At 33.2% G+C, this 21,579-nt stretch overlaps 1 pseudogene; it reads left to right on the forward strand.

Moving 5' to 3' along the window:
- Positions 1-1,576: 1,576 nt before the first annotated feature.
- Positions 1,577-7,248, forward strand: LOC124887796 (annotated as a pseudogene).
- Positions 7,249-21,579: the final 14,331 nt, after the last annotated feature.

A 21,579-nucleotide genomic window follows, 5' to 3' on the forward strand; every position in this document is an offset into this window, starting at 1 on the left:
AAGTATTACATTTCTCTGATTTGGGCACTCATTAGACTTGTGCCCCACCTTTGAAATCCTTTAGGACGAGAAGTAGAATTCGGTTTACCTTCGTTTCTCGGAAGATACCTTTGGGCAGCCTTGGTCTCATCTTGGATTAGCTTGGACTCAGGTTTCTCCTCATTGGATGCGTCAATCTTGTCCTTGTGCCAATCCGAGGGTGATTTTCCCTTGAACTTGTTGCCCGCTTTTTTCTGTATCTCTCTCTCAATCTCTAAGGCGTATTAAAAAATGGCATCAATTATGTCAAACTTGTGTAGGGTTAACCGCGAAGCAATATCTCTATTCAACCCCACCTTGAATAGTATGATGTAATGACTCACTTATTTCCCTTTATGATCAAGTTTCAAGATGAGTTGTTGGAACTCATCGCAGTAAGCCACGAAGATTTTGTTTCATTGCCTCAAGTTATACAACTTGGCAAGGAGCTCTTAATAATATATTTCGGGTAGGTACCTTTGTCTCATGAGGTACCTAAACCAAAACCAAGGAGGGGGCTTCCCCTCTACCAACACATTGCCAAAATGCTTAACATACTCCTACTATGTAGTAGCATAACCCTCAAAGTGAGCAATCGCGTAGCAACTCTTCTTCTCTTCGGTAAGATCATTGACTTGGAAGACTCTCTCACATGAGGATTCCCATGCAATAAAATCGTCGATATCACTCTCACCCTTGAATATTGGAAGCCCCATTTTGATGGTATTTAGTCCTACTTCACGAATTTGGTTCCCTTGTTGGTTCCAATGACCAACTCTTCCTTCTCAGCTATGAACTCCCTTGGATCAACATGTCTACCTCATACCTCTTCCCCACTCATGTAACCATCATCAAATGGAACATAACCCTCATGTTGGATAGGTCTATTTAGGTTAAGTAGAACTTGTAGTGGCGGGTTTGGATTTGGTGGATAATAAGGTCTTTGGCCAAGTGAAGTTTGGTTTGGAGGGCTCGGGTTGTGGGGTGGAATTTGGGTTCAAAGTCCGTCTTTTTGGACTTGGTAAAGTGGTGGTTGGATTGGACTCTCATGGTATTGGGTGAGGGAGTATAGTGGAGTTTGGTTTGTGACATTGGAGGGTTATCTCAGTGGATGGAACATTTGGTGCATGGCCTAGGGAGTAGTGGTCGGGGAAATGTGTTGAGGGGTGGATGGTCAACTCCTTTGACTTTCCACATGCTCTAATATCCCACTCATTGATGCCACATCCGTATCTAGTTTCTCAAGACCCACATTCAACCTAGCCACATCTCGAGACATAGTTTCAAGGCGAGCCAAAATGAGATTGATGGCATTACTATCCATTGTTTGAGCATTTGAAGCCTCGGGTTCCATTTTAATGGTATCGAAATTAATCCTTCAAGTTACGATCCAACAAGTAACCAAATCAGTCCACTATGTAACACATAACAATACAACACAAAACCTCTAAAATAAAACACAAGTTAGTTAAAACAACCTCACTATTCTCTCACTCACGTTGTGGTCTCATACTTAATGTCACAAATGTTTGCAAGTCGGGTCTACTCCTTAGTCGGAATGGATTCTTTGTTGGATTACTCAAGTAAGTAATGTTCAAACTTGAACCAAGAAGCACTATGATTATAAAAACGACAAAAAGATAAGGGATGAAAAGGACTAATTGACAATCTAGTAGGAGTTTACTAGTTTGTTAATTAGTTCTACGATCAACTAATGAAACCAAGAATCAACAATTAGAAACTAGAAAAATTCAAATTTGAGTTTAATTATTGACATGAACAGTAGCAATTCGTGACGTTGCAACATGTAATTTGTCTCGGGCCCACACAACTTAGTCACAAATTTGAAATTCTCAACCTTCACACAATTTAGAATGAAAGGCAATTGGTTTTGGAGGGAAAGTATAAGTTTTGAGTCTTTTGTAAGTTTATTCTAAAAAGGATGATCTCGAATTTTACTAGTTCCACCAAAAAAGACTCTTTGATTTAAGGATAGTAGTTGAAAAAGCCTATGAAGTGATGGTTCAAGTCTTCTCACCATCAAACTTTAAAACTTTTATCTTCACCTTTTTGAATCAAGTTTGCACTTTTTGTAGTTTAAGTTATAATACTAGGTGAAGAATAAGATGAACACAATAACAATCTTCATGAACATAACAACAACACCACCGATCGGCCACCGATCTTCAACAACAAGGTTCAACACATGGCCAACTTTAATTCACCATAACAATAGTCAATATTACTAGCTCAACTTTAGATTTGGACACTTTTGTGTTGATGAGAAAGGAACCAACCCTAGAAACAAATTAAACAATTAAAATCTTTTGTAGATCTACAACCAATTTCGACCAAGACAACAACACAACACCATTTTCTCGGCCAAGAACAAGATGGACAGATTTCTCCTTTTGTTTTTTGGAATTTTCAGATTTCAACAACTTTTTTTTTGTATTTTTCAACTACCAAGCCCAAGATTGATTTTGTTGGAACAAAATCAACCACAAACTTTGATATCAAATAATACAAGATCGAACACACAACACGGATTCAAGAGATTTATAAGATCAATAATAATAGAGAATCAAAGGCCCCACTCGGCTTCTCTATGTTTTCAAGTCAACAGCAACAATATTCAACAAAGTAGATAGAGAATACAAGATTACAAAGACTATAGTGAATCGAAGAGGCCCCACAGGGCTTTACTATGTCAACACATAAACAACAAAATTACAACAACAAGAAGGTTACGGGTACATTAACAACAAGGAACCACAAATTCAAAAAGATACAAGATAAATAGTTAGACCAAATGAAGGGAAAATCTTAAGAACCCAAGAATTGTTACACTCTTTGACCCTTAAACACTATCTGCGACACAAACCTAACTCTACGTTGACACAAGAGGGCCTTTACCTCATCTAAAAACCAACATTTTAAGCTAATATGCAAACACAAGTGAATCTACATTTGTTTAGCCCTAGCTTCGAATGGAACTCTTGAGAGAGAACTAAAGTGTTGAAAATGTTACAAATCTCAAAATATGATCAACTCCTTGAATAAAACCCTAAGTGGTTCTATTTATATTACATTCCCCAAAAGACTTAAAATGACAAAGGTGCCCTTTTAATGAATAAGGCTTCAAGGCCACCCCTTTAGTGCACACATAGGGGTAGTTTTTGGCTTCTCCCACACTTAAGCTCGAGCCTTCTCTCAGTTTCCTTTGACATGCACAAAAAGGGTCCATCTACGAGATCATTCTTGTATCACACGGGCACCAAATAACAATTGTCATCTCAAATTACCACAAACAATAATATAATCCCCCACACGGGCACACAACAGTAATAACATTATTTTCATGATTGATTTCCCATACCTATAGGATGCTTTTACATATTTATTAGGGAAAAAAATTATTTTGGTCCCTGTGTTAGGGCCTTATAATGATTTTGGTCCTTGTGATATTTGATTTTACTCATTTAACTTTTAATTTATCAAAGTGAATGATTTTAATCCTTTAAGTAACGATGATTAGCAATTTTAACAGATCTATCAATATGGTCAAGGGCATTTATGGTATTACAACAACAAACACTTCTTTAAAATAAAAAAATAAAAACAAAACATAACACTTTTAAAAATCATTTTGTAGCATCCAACGCTCATTCATAACCATATCTTAGCCTTCTTCTTTTTTTTTTTATTTGGATTGGGATTTATCATCTGATTTATGGATGAAACTTTTGTGTTTGTAGGATGATGCATACTTCTCTTTTTTTGCCTTCCCTTTTGTGTGAGAAAATAATTGAGCAACTCCTCCTAGGATACTATAGGAACTCACTGCATCTTGTGAAAAGAAAGATAATCAGTATTTTTGATAATGAAACTGCATTACAAGAGTGGGCTGTAATCCACGCCGACATGTGAGTACATAATCAAGTTTAATTACACTAGATCTTTAATATTGTTGGATGAAAAAAGATCAAAAACTTTAATTTAATTAATGCATAGCAGTGAGTACATTTGTAATGCAACTGAATACATGAATTGAAAATATATTGAAGTATACAAGTTGTAAGTAAAAAAAATGAAGTGTTAATTATCCTTTTAAACTTTTAATAGATGATCACATTCGTGAGATGTTTACTTGACCGCATTGTGAGATATCTAAAAAGAATTGTTAATTAGCAGTACTCACTACTACATACTTCTTTAAGTGTTAACATATATGTCTTGTTATCCCTTTAATTTAATTAAACTTTTCCACATGATTTCTATTTAAATATTTAGTTTGTATTAAGTTTTGTATACTTCTGAATTGCATTACTAATTTTCTAAATAACAACGATCGTATTTTGGTTATTCTAATACATAACATTGAATGCTACAGTATTATAGAATTAACAATAAAAATGAAACATTTAATTTTTATTTCTTTATTACTATTTTACATAAAGAATAATTTTTGTTAAACGTTTTCGGCAAGAAACATAAAAATTAAATATTGTGGTGCAAATTCTAAAATTATATGATCAATTATACTTTTTAATGTTAGTTCTACTTATTGAAATAGACTAACAACTTCTAATTTTGCTATTCTCCTAACAGATGAAGGCGATGATCCAAATATGTACACCATTAAACTACACTACAAAGGTCGGTGGGTGTTTGAACCAGAGATGAACTATGTTAGTGGACAAATAGCTTATTATGACTATTCCAATGCTGATGAAAATTCTATCATTCAGATGAGGTAGTGTATGAAAAAGTTGAAAGTCGATGATAGAAAAGTAAAATTTTGGTTCAAATTTGGGCCTTTTTTTAGACAGATACTAGACTTTTATCAAATGATTTGGATATATATAGCCTTGTCTATAAAATACCCAATAGTAAAGAGGTAGAAATATTCGTCGAGGACACAGATGAGGATCAATGGAGCTATGATGTTGATTGTGAGGGTGACCCAATACTACATGGTGAAGAAGGCCTAGTAGATGTGGATGCAATAGAGAAAGATGATGAGAGTAATGCCACAAGTGAAGAATGTGAGTCATTTCATGACTCTGATTATTCCTTAGAAGAAGATGGCATGCTTTTGATAAAAACACAGACTCTACCGTAGAGTGGGTTGGTGTTAATGGGAGACGTAAAGATAATGAAGTTAAAGGAAACACTATGGAGTTTGGAGTTGCCTCAAACATGCTGGACATGTGCCCCAATAACACTCAAGAAGATGATTGTGCCACATCATACGAGGAATTAATGAGTTTACATGGAGATTTTGATGATGAAAATCAGAAAAAGTTTACTATTTTTAATCCAACTAGGGATTTGGAGGATCCAAAATTTAAGCTTGCGCTTAATATGATTTTTAGTAATAGCAAAGAATTCAAATAGACAATTAAGTACATGCAGTGAGTAAAAAGAAAGATATCAAGTTCAACAAAATAAATGTAGGAGTTCGAGGGAAACTTGTAAGGTTCCAAGTTGCAAATGGTTTATGTTTGCATCAAAAGCTAATCAAGATAAACCTTTCATGATCAAGACAATAGGCCCTGACCTTTCATGTGGCAATTAAAGGGATAACAAGACTACCGACTTTCGATTTTTAGCTAAGAAATACATGAAAAGTTTAGAATTAATTCAAGTTGGGGTGTGAAAGAATTTCAAGTTCATGTGATGAGGGCTCATAATTGTACCATTACTTAGAATCAAGCTTATATGGCAAAAAGAAAGGCATTAAATCTAATTACAGGGACTAGAGAAGAGCAATATGATATGTTGTGGCATTACTGTACAGAGCTAAGGAGGAATGATCCAGGGACAACATGTATTTTAAAGTTGGACGAAAATCCTAAAACAATGGTCAATGGTAGAAAATGGTTTTTAAGACTCTATGTGTGTTTTGCAGCTTGTAAACAGGGGTTCTTAGATGGATGTCGACCTATAATAGGAGTTGATAGATATCATTTTAAAGGGAACCAAATGGGAGGGGGGCAGCTATTGACAATAATAGTCATTAATGGAAATGACAACATGTATCCTATTGCATTCTCAATAGTGAAAGGTGAATTGAAGGAAACATGGAGTTGGTTCCTTACATTTCTTGATAAGGACTTAGGCATATCACAAAATCCTTTTACATGGAATTTCATTTTAGAAAAGCAAAAAGGTTTAATTCCAGCATTTGATGAGACAATGCCAGATGTTGCACATAGATTTTGCAAGAGACATTTCCACATCAATTTTAAGACCGAAGGTTTTGGGGACAAATACTGAAAGATGTCCGATGGAATGCTTCCAGGGCAACTATAGTACCTAAATTCTCTAAGCGTATGGAAGAAATGGAATAATTAGATTCAAAAGCCTCAAAATGGTTCATTAATAAGCCTCCCATTCACTGGTCAAGGGCTTTTTTTCTCTTTTTTTTTCAAAGTGTGATGTGTTATTAAATAATTTATGTGAGTCATTCAATAGTGTACTTCTACATGTAAGAGATAAGCATATTTGAACAATGATTGAATCAATTAGGATCTACTTGATGTCCAGACTTAAAAAAAATAGAGAAAAGATGATGAAGTATTATCAGATAATCTGTCCGAGGATCATAGTGAAGCTAGAGAAAAATAAGGCTAAAGCTACTGAGAGTATTATCACTAAATTTGATCAATTTCACTATCAAATTGCGGACATCTATCTTAGGCTATTTTATATTCATCTTAAGGAGAAAATTTGTTTATGTAGGAGATGGGAATTTATAGGAATTCCTTGTAATCATGCTATTGTAGTGATATGGGTTACGAAGAATGAGCCTGAAATGTATGTTTATAAATGCTACACAGTTAAGCAATACTTGAAGAGTTATAATCCATCAATCTTGCCAATTTTTAGCATTGATCAATGGCATAATATGGGGATAGAACCACCACTGCCACCCATATACAAAGCATAACCAGGTAGACCAAAAAATCAAGGAAGAGAGGAATTGATGAGATAACTCAAAAAGAATCGGATTCAAGGAAGCTTACTTTGTTAAAAGAGTCAAGAAAGGGTAGAGAAAAGAAGAGCGGATCATGTGGAACTTTAGGGAATAATAGTATAAAGTGTCCCATTCTTATGTTAAGAAGTCAATCTGAAGCTCAAGATTAACATATCCATCAGCAAGTCGAAAAGGAAGGTCCTTTAACACCTAGTGATGCAACAGAAGTAAATGGTTATATAGCTTAATTATCTTCATCAAGAGTAATAATAATATAATGTTATTCTATTGTAGGTTCCAAACACTAGTACTATGAATGTGGCATCAATGCAATCCAGTTCCTCATTTATGACAGAACAAATAGTAATTATCCTTCTTTTTTTGTACTTCTGTTGTCTGTATTGGACTTTAACTTTAACTGGATTATTCTCTTCTGTGTATTGTAATTCAATCAACTTTACCAGACAAGGGTACCTTAAGAACAATTGAGAAGTTCTACACTTATTTTACAAGAAATTGATGAGCACTCCAGAGAAGATACAAGGCTACTCATCATTGAAAATTTACCATCTATAGAGTATATTTTTCAAGCAAACCTTGGAAAAAGGTGGTTCTGCTACTCTTACATACCAAGTATCCAATGTATATACATAGTAACTTCCTAAAAGAAACCAAGTTGATGAATCATTCCTACCAGAAAGCCCGACTTTCTTGGGAAAAAAAGGTTTTGTATCATCAACACAACCTGATTAACTCTTGATTTTTCTCAGCAAGCACAAAAGAATTAGAAGTTTAATAAGTTAAAACCTCTGCATTAGCCTCTTTGCTTGTCGAGGGGGTGCACCAAATATCAGATGAAAGCAGGCCTTAAGGTTTAACTACAACACAAATAGAAAAAAATAGTTACTACAGTATGGTATCAATTGATCTTTGCATGAAAGAAAATTTAATAAAAACATAAAAAATTCATAGTATCGTTATTTGGTCCCATGGAAGTTGGCAAGCATAATCCTTAGAGTTTGAGCACCTCGAGTTTAGGTAACTTGCACAGTATCGTCATTTGGTCTCATGGCAGTTGGCACCCCCGCAATGTTAATTTCTTGAGGGTTCATGGAAAAATATCACATTGTTCAAGTATCCATGGTTTGATAAAGAAACCCTTGAATGTTTAAAGGTGCGCCAACAGAACCAACTTCTTGAGTTTTCCAGACATTTGTTCAGCAGTCAAGCACTCTTCTTCACTTTCACGAATTCCTGACTTCTTCAGGTTGGCCATGCCTTCAAAGACGCATCTTGTAATACTACCAAAGGTAATGTAAGAAAGGGTTTGCAGATTGGTTAATGCAACATTAGAGTGACTTAACTGGAGCGGATACCTTTTTTGTTCAGGTTGAACACCACTAAAGTAGCAGCATTTACTGAAATAGACATGCCTTAATTGTTTAATCACCTATATCTCTGCCAGAAAATAGAACATTTGCATAAATAAGTCATTTTCTAAATTATTTTCTGGAAAAGGATTCTTTACCATTGATAGGGGAAGGAAAAAATACCTAGATAATTAAGAAAGCAAACTGTATTCTCCCACAATGCTAAGCGGTTGAGGCATGTGATCAACAACTTGAAGATCCCAAGTCCAAATCTCTTGATACAACAACATAAAGCTGAACACATCTGCTTCTACTTTAGTCGACAAAATTACTTAGTGCCCTATCATTGATAAATAATTTACTGATAAAAGATGACAAGTATCACGTGAAAATTAGTCAGGACAAGGCGCATGTTGACTTAAACATCATGGTTATTTATAAAAAAATACAAGAAACTTAAAAAGGAGGTGTATATATAAGGAAGAAATGGGAAAAACATACAAAATGGGGATGTTGTCCAGTATGAGAAAGCACAAGATTCACAACTCCCTCTCCTCTGTAACCCCATTCCTTTGCATCATTCTCCTTTAAAACTATCACCGTATGCTAATCCTGGTAAATAAATACAAACAAAATCACACAATTTGTAATTTTTACAATATCAATTTGGTCAATTAATAATGAACATAGTAATCGCCATTAATTAAATTATGAGATATATGACTATCAAGAAGTGAAGAAGACATGTTAAAAAAAGCATATATTTCTTGTTCAGATGAATAACAAGCAAAGAAAATAGAGTCTATATCTTCTTCATATAAAGAACAAAAACTTTTAGAATATCTTTCCGAAGCTCCTAGAAAGAACAATGATATCCAAACACTTTCTTATCCAATTCTGCGATTACTCAAAATGAAAGGTATGCAACTAAACTTTAGCTAAAATGAAAGTAAAAACCTTCAGATATACAAACATACACTACTTTTTTTTACTCCTCCATGAATTTTCTTTTCGAGGAATCAAATAATAATTAACAGATTTCAATGACTGACAAATGCATTTTTCATCTACTAAACTTGAGCTACAATGCACGAAAAAAAGTTTCAGATATGCAAATCAAATTAAACACCAATTTGGGAGTTTAATAGAAAAAATAGGTATAAATAACAGATTTAAGAAATCAAAATGCATTTATGAGGTCTGTAAGAAGAAAGATCAAAGAGGAATACAAGTACTTAGACCCTAGGCTGAACTGAAAGAAATGAAGAAAGAAAATCCAATTTGACATAATTAAAGAAAAATTCATTCTAGTGTAAGCTACTACATGAGTTTCCTCTTTGAAATTAATCAAATTTGGTTTGAGTTATACATTTAACTTGAAGAATGAAAACTCAAAAGATAAACAATGAGAGAGTTGAGTTGGAAAGAGAAAAAAATATTTTGTTCAAGTAAAGATGATAAAAATAAAGTGTTCTTGTAAGTTGTGATGGAGAGAGAACAAACATTTTCTTTACACGTGAGTTGTGCATTAGTAATATTGTGTATTACCATAAATATCCTTGACTATATTGACAGATTTGTTAAAATTGCTGTTAACCGTTAGTTAAAGGATTAAAACCATCCACTTTAAAAAATTAAAGGTTAAATTAGAAAAGTTAAATATCACAGAGACCAAAACCATTTTAAGGCCCTAACACAAGGATCTAAATAATTTTTTTCCCTATTTATTAATTACCTAGCCCAGTCTGAAGAAATTTTAGTAATAACCTACTTTTTGATGACAAAATCCAAGCCTAAAGCCCGTCAACGCATAGCTTTCCCTCTTAAACGACCTCTAAATTAACTAAAACATACAAATATTGAATCTACGTGTCAAAAGAAAGCTAATGATACCCATATTATCTAATTTCAAATCGGGGTCAAAATGGACCCCCAAAGATGAATTTTCAAAATGAAAGGGTAAAATTATAATTTTATTTATATAAACCTTACCAATGATTAAAAGAGGCAATAGGAAAAAATTCAAGTGAAAATGTATTAAAAATGGAGTTTAAATTTAAAAAAATCCCTTTTTAGGCCTTTTGGGCTAAAATCCTTAAATTTTCACTTTGAAATCATAATTTAATGAGTTTTAAATAACAATAATCGAAGTAAAATAATTGAAATAGATAGTTGGAGCTTACACAAGCTCAAAAATGGAAGTACTTGTCCAAAAATCTCTTAACCTATAGCTCAAAGTCTCATAAATAGATGAAAAATAAGATTTTATACATGTCCTGCTATGGTCGCTAAAGCGATCAAATAACTGCTTAAGCATGGGTCGACTACTTTAGTCGTCTATCCCATATACGGGAGGCCGCTAAAGCGGTCCCTTACTGCTAAAATAATGACTGCTAAAGCATTCAAAGGTCTACTTTAGCGAACTACTATGGGTTGGTATGGGTGAAATAGGTTTGAGTGTGAGCCTTAGTGTTGGTGTTGGTATTGGGGCTGACATCAGTTGACAGGATTGTTGGTTGTTCCATCCTCTTTTATTTTGGGATTATATATACTTATTATGGAACTCATATGGCTATGGTTTTGTATTATGAAAAATGAGATTTTATACATGTCCTGCTATGGTCGCTAAAATGGTCAAATAACCGCTTAAGCACGGGTTGACTACTTTAGCGGTCCAACACATATGCGGGAGGTCGCTAAAGCAGTCTCCTACTGCTAAAACGACGAGTGCTAAAGTAGTCAAAGGTTTACTTTAGCAAACTACTATGGGTTGATATGGGCGAGATTGGTTTGGGTGTTAGCCTTAGTGTTGGTGTTGGTATTGGGGTTGACATTGGTTGACAGGATTATTGGTTGTTCCATCCTATTTTATTTTAGGATTATATATACTTATTATGGAACTCATATGATTATGGTTTGGTTTTGTATTGGTATCGGTTAGGTATCAGATGGTTGGACTCGTTTGGATGGTCATGGATATAGACCTATTTTAGAGTCTTGGATTATGCAATCACTCTATCTTATTATATATTCAGAATTCATCCGACTCAGGATATGCGTAGGTCGGTTAGGTTGGGTAATGGAGGCAGTCTCCAGTCCTGGTTGGACTTAGGATGCCCATTACGACGAGGCCCCCGATCGGATTGTGTTAATGTGATAAGTAAAATGAAACAAGGGAGTATTAAGTCTTAAAATATGATTTGAAGAATAACTAGTCAATGCTAAAGATAAAACATGAAAAAAAATTATCTTTTCTTGATATATTAAAAGTGACAAGTAAATGCTAAAGTTTATTTTTGAAATAGTGGACAAGTATGAATGTAGGGAGTAGTTAAATTAACCACAATAAATATGTCATCTCATTTATTTATACACACATCAATGCCAATTGGAATAGGCCTAAGATTTTACAGAGCTTACTAAGAATAATATGTATAATTAAAAAAATGCGACATATTTTAAGTGGTTAATTTATTTACATACTATGCACCTAAAACACGTGCAAATTTTTTTTAAATTAAAATTGAAAATGCCTATTAGGAACACTTTATCATGTGTTTAGGACTGCAGGTGCTCAACTGGAACAAGTCAAAATTCGAACATCTAATGAAATTTATTGACAAGTTCAAGGAAATGTATACTTCTTGAATTTGTGATCTTCTACCCCGGGAGGGTAATTTAATTAAATCTAATAATTTTGAATCAATCTTTATATACTAAATCCTTCTTTGATCATTATCCTGTAGCACTTTGCAACTATGTGAAATTTAGTAGGCGTTTGGCCATGAAAATTAAATTTTTTTAAAGTTGGAGTTGGAGTTGTGTTTGACATGTCTCTTTTTTTTTTTTAGACTTTTTCAAATATAATTTTATACCCCCAATTTTTAAAAAGTATCAAAATCACTCAACTTAACTAATTAACCTATGAGATATATTCAAATATGAGAGGAGACAATAATTTTGCCTTTATTATTGGTTGCATAGAGAGTCGAAAGAATAGACAAATTAAGGTTCCGTTGTATCATGAGGAGATTTTGACAAAGAATAAAAAAAATTAAAGTTGTCTTCAGTTTTGAGGTCTTTTATCAATGAATTAGGAAGAAGTGGACAATGTGGTAGCTAGACATTTAACTCCGGTTGCTGCATGAAATTAATAGGGTGCTTTTTATAAAAATAAAAATTGGTGTAATTTGTAACAATAAATAAAGTTGAAATTGAAGTTGGAAAAAAGTGAAAACAAGTCTAATTTATTTTCACTTTTTCAAAATTAATTTGGAATTGGATTTGAAATTCTCATGATCAAATACCCAAATTTTCTCTAAAGTAAAATAATTTTTGAAAAAAGTGAAAAATACTTGTTTTCAAGCCGTCATTGTGTTGGTATCGAATTTTGATTTTAAAGTTTGTTATCACTCTTCTGCTGGTGAGGGTGGCTAACTTATTTCATTTATTTTCAGTTTAGATACAGACAAAGAATTCAACGTATGGTCTTATCTATATCTATAATCTATATCTATTTATAATCTATATCTATAATCTATAATCTATATCTATAATCAATTCTATAATCTATAATCTAATTTATAACTATATAATATATTAAAAGTGTGAAAGGCCTTAAAAATATTATTTGAACTTATTGCCCTTCCTTAAAAGTCTTTGCTTTAGACAAAATCGTCTTTTCACTAGTTTTTCTAATATTTTTAAGAGTTAAAAATTAATTAATTATATTTATGGTGAAACCTGTTCTTATTAGTAGTCATCAGAATTGATGACAACTAATACTTTTTTCATTAGTTTAAGAATTCTAAATCAACTAAATTTGATTTTAAGAAGATTTGAAAAAATATAAATATGTTAGGATAAGAAAAATTTAAGAATTATCAAATTTTAAAAAGTTCTAAGTATGTAATAAGAATGTAATCAATAATTTTGTAAAGATTTGACTTTAAAAACAAGAAAAGATTTAAATATAGAAAAAATAGAAGAAAAAATCATACCACAAATATGGTTCAAATTGATGCGTCTCTCTTAGCCTCTGGCAACAAGGCATAGAAGTGTTGCATGAAAAACATAAAAGTGATGATCAATCAAATACTTGAAACTTCTGGTGGTAAAATATATATGTGTGTGTTTGTATGTGTTTGTGTGTGTGCTTATATTAAAATATATGCTTCGATTTACATTATTATATTAAAGCGTGAATGATATTTGAATAGTGATTTGAACTTTTTAGACTTCATTAAAATCTCTACAATATATAAAATTATTTAATTATATAGTCAAACGTTATACGTGTGAGGCACACGCGATTAAACTAGTTATTAAAAGTGTGAAGAGCCTTAGAGACTATCCAATAGACAATATCATCTTTTTACTATTTTTATATATATATGAAAAGTTTTGGCATTGTTATTTTGGTATCCTAAATTTATGAGAAGTAAAACTCTTAAATATATGGAAAGTTTTAATGTTTTATAAATATGAATTTATGGAAAGATTTCTAAATAAATGAAAAGTTCATATATGGTCCCACTACTAAGTTTATTCAAATTGTTCTAGATAAATATTGTGATCCTTCTTTTTTTCCTAATTTATCCACACTGTGTATCTCTAACTTCGCACCTCCATTAGTTTAAGAATTCTAAATCAACTAAATTTGAAAAAAACTAAAAATTTATATCTATTCTTTTTCAGCTATTAGATATGATAATGATGGTTATGGTAATGGAGTTTTTTCTTATAAGTGTTGTAAAATAGAGACTTATGAGCTATGAGAAACTGGTCCAAAGTATTCAACTTGGTCGTCAAATTTTGATGATATTGTGAGGACACTTAGATATAATTCTCTAAAGGATCGTTCATCTCCTCCAAATACAAAGTTCGTTAAGGCTAATACACGACAAGATGTGAAAAGTGGTGCTCAGAAGTTTAGAGTGAAGGTATTAGCTCAAAGTGGTGGACACAGTATTCAGAATGTTCTTTGCCAGGTGGATGTCTTTAGTTGCGAAGGTGGGGATTTTGCTAAAAGTGTTTAAAGCTTTAATATATATAACTTATATATAACTAAAAAGTTATTTTTTTAATCTATATGCTTAACTTTATATGCATAATATAATATTTCGATGAAGGGAGATCGAGTGACCACCAATGGGTCAATGTATCTATGCCACCGTCTCTTAAAACTGGCTTTAGATGTCATTGGTTATTTTCATTACTTATTCGAAAGTTTTTTGTTGGTTATATTCATAATGCTAAATTTGTGCGTAGGGTCTATCGGGAACGATTTTTCTATATTATCAAGGTAGAGATAAGGTTTTATGTATATAGAATCCTTTTCAAACCTCACTTATGAAATTATGAAATTAAATTAGGTTTGTTGACATTCACGAGACATCGATCTATTTTTGATGTTCAACTTTATTCATTTGTATGTTTGATTATCCTTTAATTATTACCAAAAATTGAAAAAAAAAAGAAGAAAATAACACAAAATTATCCGCTGATTATGATGTGTACATGCAGAACATCTATGGATACATTCCAAAACACATATTCATCCCCATTAGCGAGATACAATTTATGAAAATCCTAAAGGCAGAGAAAGTATAATGTCTCTGTTGGGTTATTGGGTCTTTTTCCCTTCCTGTGTGGATAAATGAAGCCCAATTTGGACCAATCTACTTTTGTCCATAGGCCCATTACTATGGGGCATATATATAGATCTTTTTTAGGTCTTATTCACCATCATAAAAGAGAGTTTTCAGCAACCAAAGAGAGAAAAAAAGTTGATTTTCGCCCAAAAATTCCAGCCACAGCTGTCAACTTCAAATTGCGATTCCCACTTCATTTCTTGTCCGATTGAGCTAATTTTTGGAATTATTGTTTTTATCATCTCAATATTTGATTAAGAACTAAATAAGCTTGATTTGGTGGCCTGTAGCTCCTATTTTTCTTTCCCAAACAGTAGCTGCATTTTGGTATTTTCACTCATTTTATTCTCTAGTTTTTGGTAATGTGGTTTATGTATTGTTGCTCATTGTTTGACACTTATTTGATGACCATTTTAGAAAATAATATTTTAACTCTTTGGTGATTATAGTGGAGATTTTGGTCCCGTTGTTTTTCACTCTTCACATTGAAGAGGTTTCCACGAATTTGGTGTCTCGTATGATTTCTTTTATTCTTATCTTGTTGTATTTATGTGTTTATATATTTCCGGCCTATTATCATTATTTTCTTGATTTTTCTTGTCTCCTCTTGGTTCAAATTGAAAGGAAAAGTTTAGACTTGGATATTCTTCTGCTGCTACCCTGTCGGGCATTTTATTTATGCCCCTGTCTTTCCCAACAAAGTGTTATTATATCATTGGTTGTTATTGATTGTTGATTTGAACGATAGAGTCAAATATGAGCAAGATGGTATATTTAAATGGTAGTAACTATCATACTTGAAAAGGCAAGACGAAAGATCTTCTCTTTATTAAAAAAATGCATTTACCTGTGTTTGCATCTACTAAACCTCAATCCATGATAGATGAGGATTGAGAATTTGAGCACTTACAAGTTTGTGTATATATCAGATAATAGGTTGAAGATAATGTTAGAAATAATATTGTGAATGAGACATATTCCAGAAGTTTGTAGGACAAGCTCTAGACACTTTATGCTTCGAAAAATGGCAATAATAAGTTGTTCCTGCTTAAGCAATTGATGAATATTAGGTATAAAGAGGGTAGTCCTAGTTATGATCATATTAATAATTTTCAGGGTGTCCTTGACCAGTTTTTTGAAATGGGTGTAAAGTTCGATGAAGAAATTCAAGGACTTTGGATTCTTAATACTCTACCTAACTCTTGGGAAACTGTCCGAGTTTCTTTGACTAATTCTTCTCTTGGTGGTATTTTAACTATGGAATATGTTAATAATGGTGTCTTGAATGAAGAGATGAGAAGAAAATCTCAGGCCTCATCTTCTTCATCTTCAAACTCTTATTTTTGGTTACTAAAGAAAGAGAGAAAAACAAGTCTAGAGGTTCGAATGATAGAGATAAAAGTAGAAGCAAGTCGAGATCCAAATTGAAGAATGTTACATGTGACTATTGAAACAAAAAGGTGCATATCATAAAATATTATTACAAGCATAAGAGAGATGTGAGACGGCAAAAGAACAAAGGCGATAATGAAAATCGTGTTGCAGTTATTGCTAATGATGATCTTCTTGTTGTGTGGTGAGAATGCCACTAATCTTGTTTGAGATGAGTCTAGCTGGTTTGTGGATTCTGGTGCTACTTCTTATGTGACGCCAAAGAAGGAATTATTTATTTCTTATACTCTAGGTAATTTTGAAATGTTGAAAATGTGCAATAATGATGAAGTTAAAGTACTTGGCATTGGCACTGTTTGTTTGGAAAATAACAATGGTTCCAAACTAGTTCTGAATAATGTCAAGCTTGCTCCAGATGTTTTCTTGAATTTGATTTCTGTAGCGAACCTTGATGATGAGGGTTATGCTAACACTCTTGGTGTTGGCCAGTGAAAGCTTACTAGAGCTTCGATGATTGTGGCTCGAAGGGACAAGTTTTCTAACTTGTACGTATTTCAGGGCTCTACTTCTAGAGGCTTGATAAACTTAGTGGAGAATGATACCTCATCAGAGTTATGGCATAGAAAATTGAGTCATATGAGTGAGAAGGGGATTGATAGTTTGACTAAGAAAAATTTGCTTTCTAGAGTGAACAAGAAAAGTTGAAGAAGTATATTCATTGCTTAGCTGGTAAACAGAAAAGAGTTTCTTTTTAGAGTCATCCACCTTCAAGAAAGCTTGATTTGCTGGAGTTGGTGCATTCTAATTTGTGTGGTTCTTTTAAAGTAAGGTCTCATAGTGGTGCACTTTACTTTGTGACTTTTATTGATGATCATTCTCGCAAACTCTGGGTATTTCCTTTGAAGTCCAAGGATCAAGTACTTGATATGCTAAAGGATTTTTAGGCCTTAGTTGAGAGATAAATAGCGAAGAAATTAAAATGCATTCGCTTAGATAATAGTGGTGAGTACATTGGTCCTTTTGATAGATATTACAGAGAGCAGGATATTCGACTTCAAAAAAATCCTTTAAAAACTCCTCAATTGAATGATTTAACAGAGACGATGAACAGAACTCTAGTTGAGAGGGTTAGATGCATGCTTTCAGATGTTAAGCTACTAGATTCTTTTTGGGTAGAAGCACTTGATACTGCTTCTTATGTTATCAATTTATCTCTTACTGTTGCTTTGAATGGTGATGTCCCTGATAGAGTTTGGTCTGGTAAGAATGTTTTCTATGATCATCTTAGGGTCTTTGGGTGTAAATCTTTTGTGCATGTTCCTAAGGATGAAAGGTCAAAGTTAGATATTAAAACTAGGCAGTGTGTCTTCATTGGTTATGGTCAAGATAAATTTAACTATCGTTTCTATGATCCATTTGAGAAGAAACTTGTTAGAAGTTGTGATATTGTCTTCTTTGAAGACCAAACAATTGAAGATTTTGACAAAGCTAAGAAGGTTGATTCTCAGAGTAGTGAGAGTCTACTTGATGTTGATCCAAATTCTTTGACTACTGCTCCTGAAGAAAATCTTCACGATGATGAAAATCAAGTTGATAATAAAGATGATGATCATATTCAGAATGACCAGCATGATGTTGTTGATACTGTAGTGCAAGTTGATATGGTTGATCAGCAACTAGCTGTTGATGCTCCACAGTTATCTTAGATGATCTACTAGAGAGAGAATACCTTCATCTCATTATTCTCCCAGTGAGTATGTACTCTTGACTGACGGGGGAAAAATATGAGAGTCTTAAGGCCATAAAAAATAAAGAAAAAGAAAAGTGGTTTGATGCTATGGAAGATGAGATTAAATCTTTACATGATAATCATTGCTTTGATTTGATTAAGCTACCTAAAGACAGAAAAGTTTTGAAAAATAGGTGGGTTTTTCAGGTGAAACATGAAGATGGTAACCCAATTCCATGGTGCAAGGCTGAGTGGTTGTGAAGGGATTTAAAAAAAGTGAGTTGATTTTGATGAGATATTCTCTCCAGTTATGAAGATGTAATCCATTCGTGTGGCTCTAGGCTTAGTTGTGAGTCTAGATTTAGAGGTTGAGTAAATGGATGTTAAAATTACTTTTCTCCATGGTGACTTAGATGAAGAAATTTATATGGAGCAGCTTGAAGGTTTTGAAGTCAAGGGAAAAGAGAATTATGTTTTCAAATTGAAGAAGAGCTTGTATGGTTTGAAATAAGCTCCTAGGCCGTGGTACAGGAAGTTTGGTTCCTTCATGAGTCAGCAAGGCTTCAAGAAGACTACTTCAGACCATTGTGTTTTTGTGCAAAAATTCTTTAATGGTGACTTTATTATAGTGTTGCTTTATGTTGATGACATGCTTGTTGTTGGTCATAATGCTTGCAGGATTCAAAAGTTGAAGCAAGAGTTGAGTAAGTTTTTTTCTATGAAAAACTTAGGATCAGCAAGGTAGATTCTTGGCATGTAGATTGTCCGTGATAGAAAGGCCAAGAAGTTATGGTTATCACAAGATAAATACATTCAAAAAGTACTTCAAAGGTTTAACATAGACAAGGCTAAGGTTGTCAGTACACCTTCAGCTATGCACTTCAAATTAAGCATGAAACAGTGTCCTTCCAGTGATGATGAGAAAGAAGATATGAAAAAGTTCCTTATGCTTCAGCCGTTGGTAGTTTGATATATGCAATAGTTTGTACAAGATCGGATATTGCTCATGCTGTTGGTGTTGTTAGCCATTTTCTTTCTAATCCGAGCAGAGAACATTGGAATGCTATGAAGTGGATTATGAGATATCTTTGTGGCACTTCTAGCCTGAGTTTGTGTTTTGGTACAGGGAAGCCTATTCTTTGTAGTTATACTAATTCAGACATGGCTGGTGATGTTAATACTCATAAGTCTACTTCAGAATATTCGGTTACTTTTACAGGGGAGCTGTGTCTTGGCAATCTAGGTTGCAAAAATTTGTTGCTCTATAAACTACAGAAGCTGAGCTTATTGCTGTCGTTGAAGCTTGTAAAGAATTTTTTTGGATAAAAAGATTCTTGGGGGAAATTGGTTGTGCTCAAGAGAGGTATGTGCTTTATTGCGATAGTCAAAGTGCTATACATCTTGGCAAGAATTCTATATTTCATGGTCGGTCTAAACACATTGATGTGAGATACCATTGGATTCAGGATGTGTTGGATTCTAAGTTGCTTGAACTTGAGAAGATTCACATGGATGATAATGGTTCTGACATGATGAATAAAGTTTTGCCAAGAGGGATGTTTGAAGATTGTTGCATGATCACTGGGATGGCGGTCTCCTCCACATAGTTGGGAGGGGGAGAATTGTTGGGTCATTAGGCCTTTTTTCCTTCCTATGTGGATAAATGAAGCCCAATTTGGACCAAACCACTTTTGTCCATAGGCCCAGTGGGATCCACATTTGATTGAAACGACCTTGGATAGAAAATTCAACTTTGCAAACGCATTTGGAACATCGATTTTAGGGTGTTAACATGTTTGTATAACTTTACAGCTTTTAAATCTCATTTCGACCCTCAGTTTGGAAAATTATAATTTCAGGTTTTGGGGGTCAACTTGTGAAAACGATATTCTTTTTAAAAATTTGATATCGTCATTGAGTTCGGAGCGTTGAATTTAGTGTGGTTACGTAGTTATTTTGCATATATCAACTCCGAATGAATTCTGGGCACCCCATCGAAGTCCAAGTTGGACTTAAAAAATAACTTTTTCAATAGCTAGTGTAGAAAAATCTGCATTATTAAAGTAGCTTTTTGGGCCCATTTTGCTCATTTTTCATCTTGCCCCTTGAGAGTTAAACCCTAAAATAGTGTGAGAGCTTAAAAATGAAGTTTGTGGATGCTTGAGAAGCTAGATTAACATCTATTTCTTGATTCTCTTATGGATTTTAGGTAAGAAATCACCCCTTTGTTAGTAATTTCTTGATTAATTTCTCAAACCCTCAAAGATCTTAAGGCTTGATTTTAAACCCCAATTTCACTTCTTTGTACTTGAATAATATTTTAGTTTTATAATTACTAGTTTTCCATCAATTTAACCTTCAAAACAACTCTGATTCTTGATTTTAACTTGAATTTCAAAGATTTTATCCGATAAAGCTTAAATTTTTTTTTTCTATTTGAACCTCGCTTTTTACTCAATCTGACTTGGATTTTCAACTGTAGGTTCCTAATAATGTGGGGAACACATTTTTAAAATAAAATTTTAATTTTGCACTTCTTTTTTGAAAACTCGTTCTGAGGGTCTGTTTTGATCCCAAATTAAAAGTAGTCAATATGGGTATAGTTGATTTTATTTTGATGCATATATTTTATATTTGATCTTTTTGGTGGAGTTCGAGATTATTTGTGGAAAGTAAGATCGTGTGTTCGAAGTGTAGCGGATCGGTTTCATCATTCGAGGTAGGTTAAGGCTTAATTCTTTCAGACTGAGCTGGGTAGTAAATGATGGTACAAAATGTATGTTAAGGGTGGGAACTAATCATGAAATAAGACTATCTATATGTTATGCCCGTGTAGGGGACTAAATGTGATGTAATTGGTAAATCTAAGATATCATATGATATGTGTGATCGTGCACGGTCTTATATGATGCTGATAGCCTGAAATACATGTGAATAATTGTGTTGTATTATTGGAAATGCCTATTGTGGTGCCTTTGTTATGTTGTGATAATTCATACTTTGTGGGCATATGAATAATGTGGAAAATTCATGGATAGTGGAAATAATGATTGAATATTGCCTCACGTGGTTGTGGAATTGTAACATTGTGGTTGGTTGTAAAATACATTATGGATTGATTGAGGAAATACTCATTTTGAATGATTGTAAATATTGCATCTTCATTCTCATGTCAACATACATATCATCTCACTTGTTTTTTTACTACTTTATATATACTTGTTTTCATGTATGTGTACTTGATTTGTGTCTTATGCTATGTATGTGCTTTGAAATCACTTGAAACTTTAGAAATACTGAGAAACATTGGAAATACTGGAAAAACTAGAAGGTTGTGTGTCAAATTTAAAGTTGTGTGCCAATTTTTAAGGTTGTGTGCCAACATCATCATCATTATCATCATCATCATCATTGGCATCATCATCTTATACATTG

Source organism: Capsicum annuum, chromosome 10, assembly GCF_002878395.1.
Source record: "Capsicum annuum cultivar UCD-10X-F1 chromosome 10, UCD10Xv1.1, whole genome shotgun sequence".
In the NCBI taxonomy this organism is placed as follows: domain Eukaryota; kingdom Viridiplantae; phylum Streptophyta; class Magnoliopsida; order Solanales; family Solanaceae; genus Capsicum; species Capsicum annuum.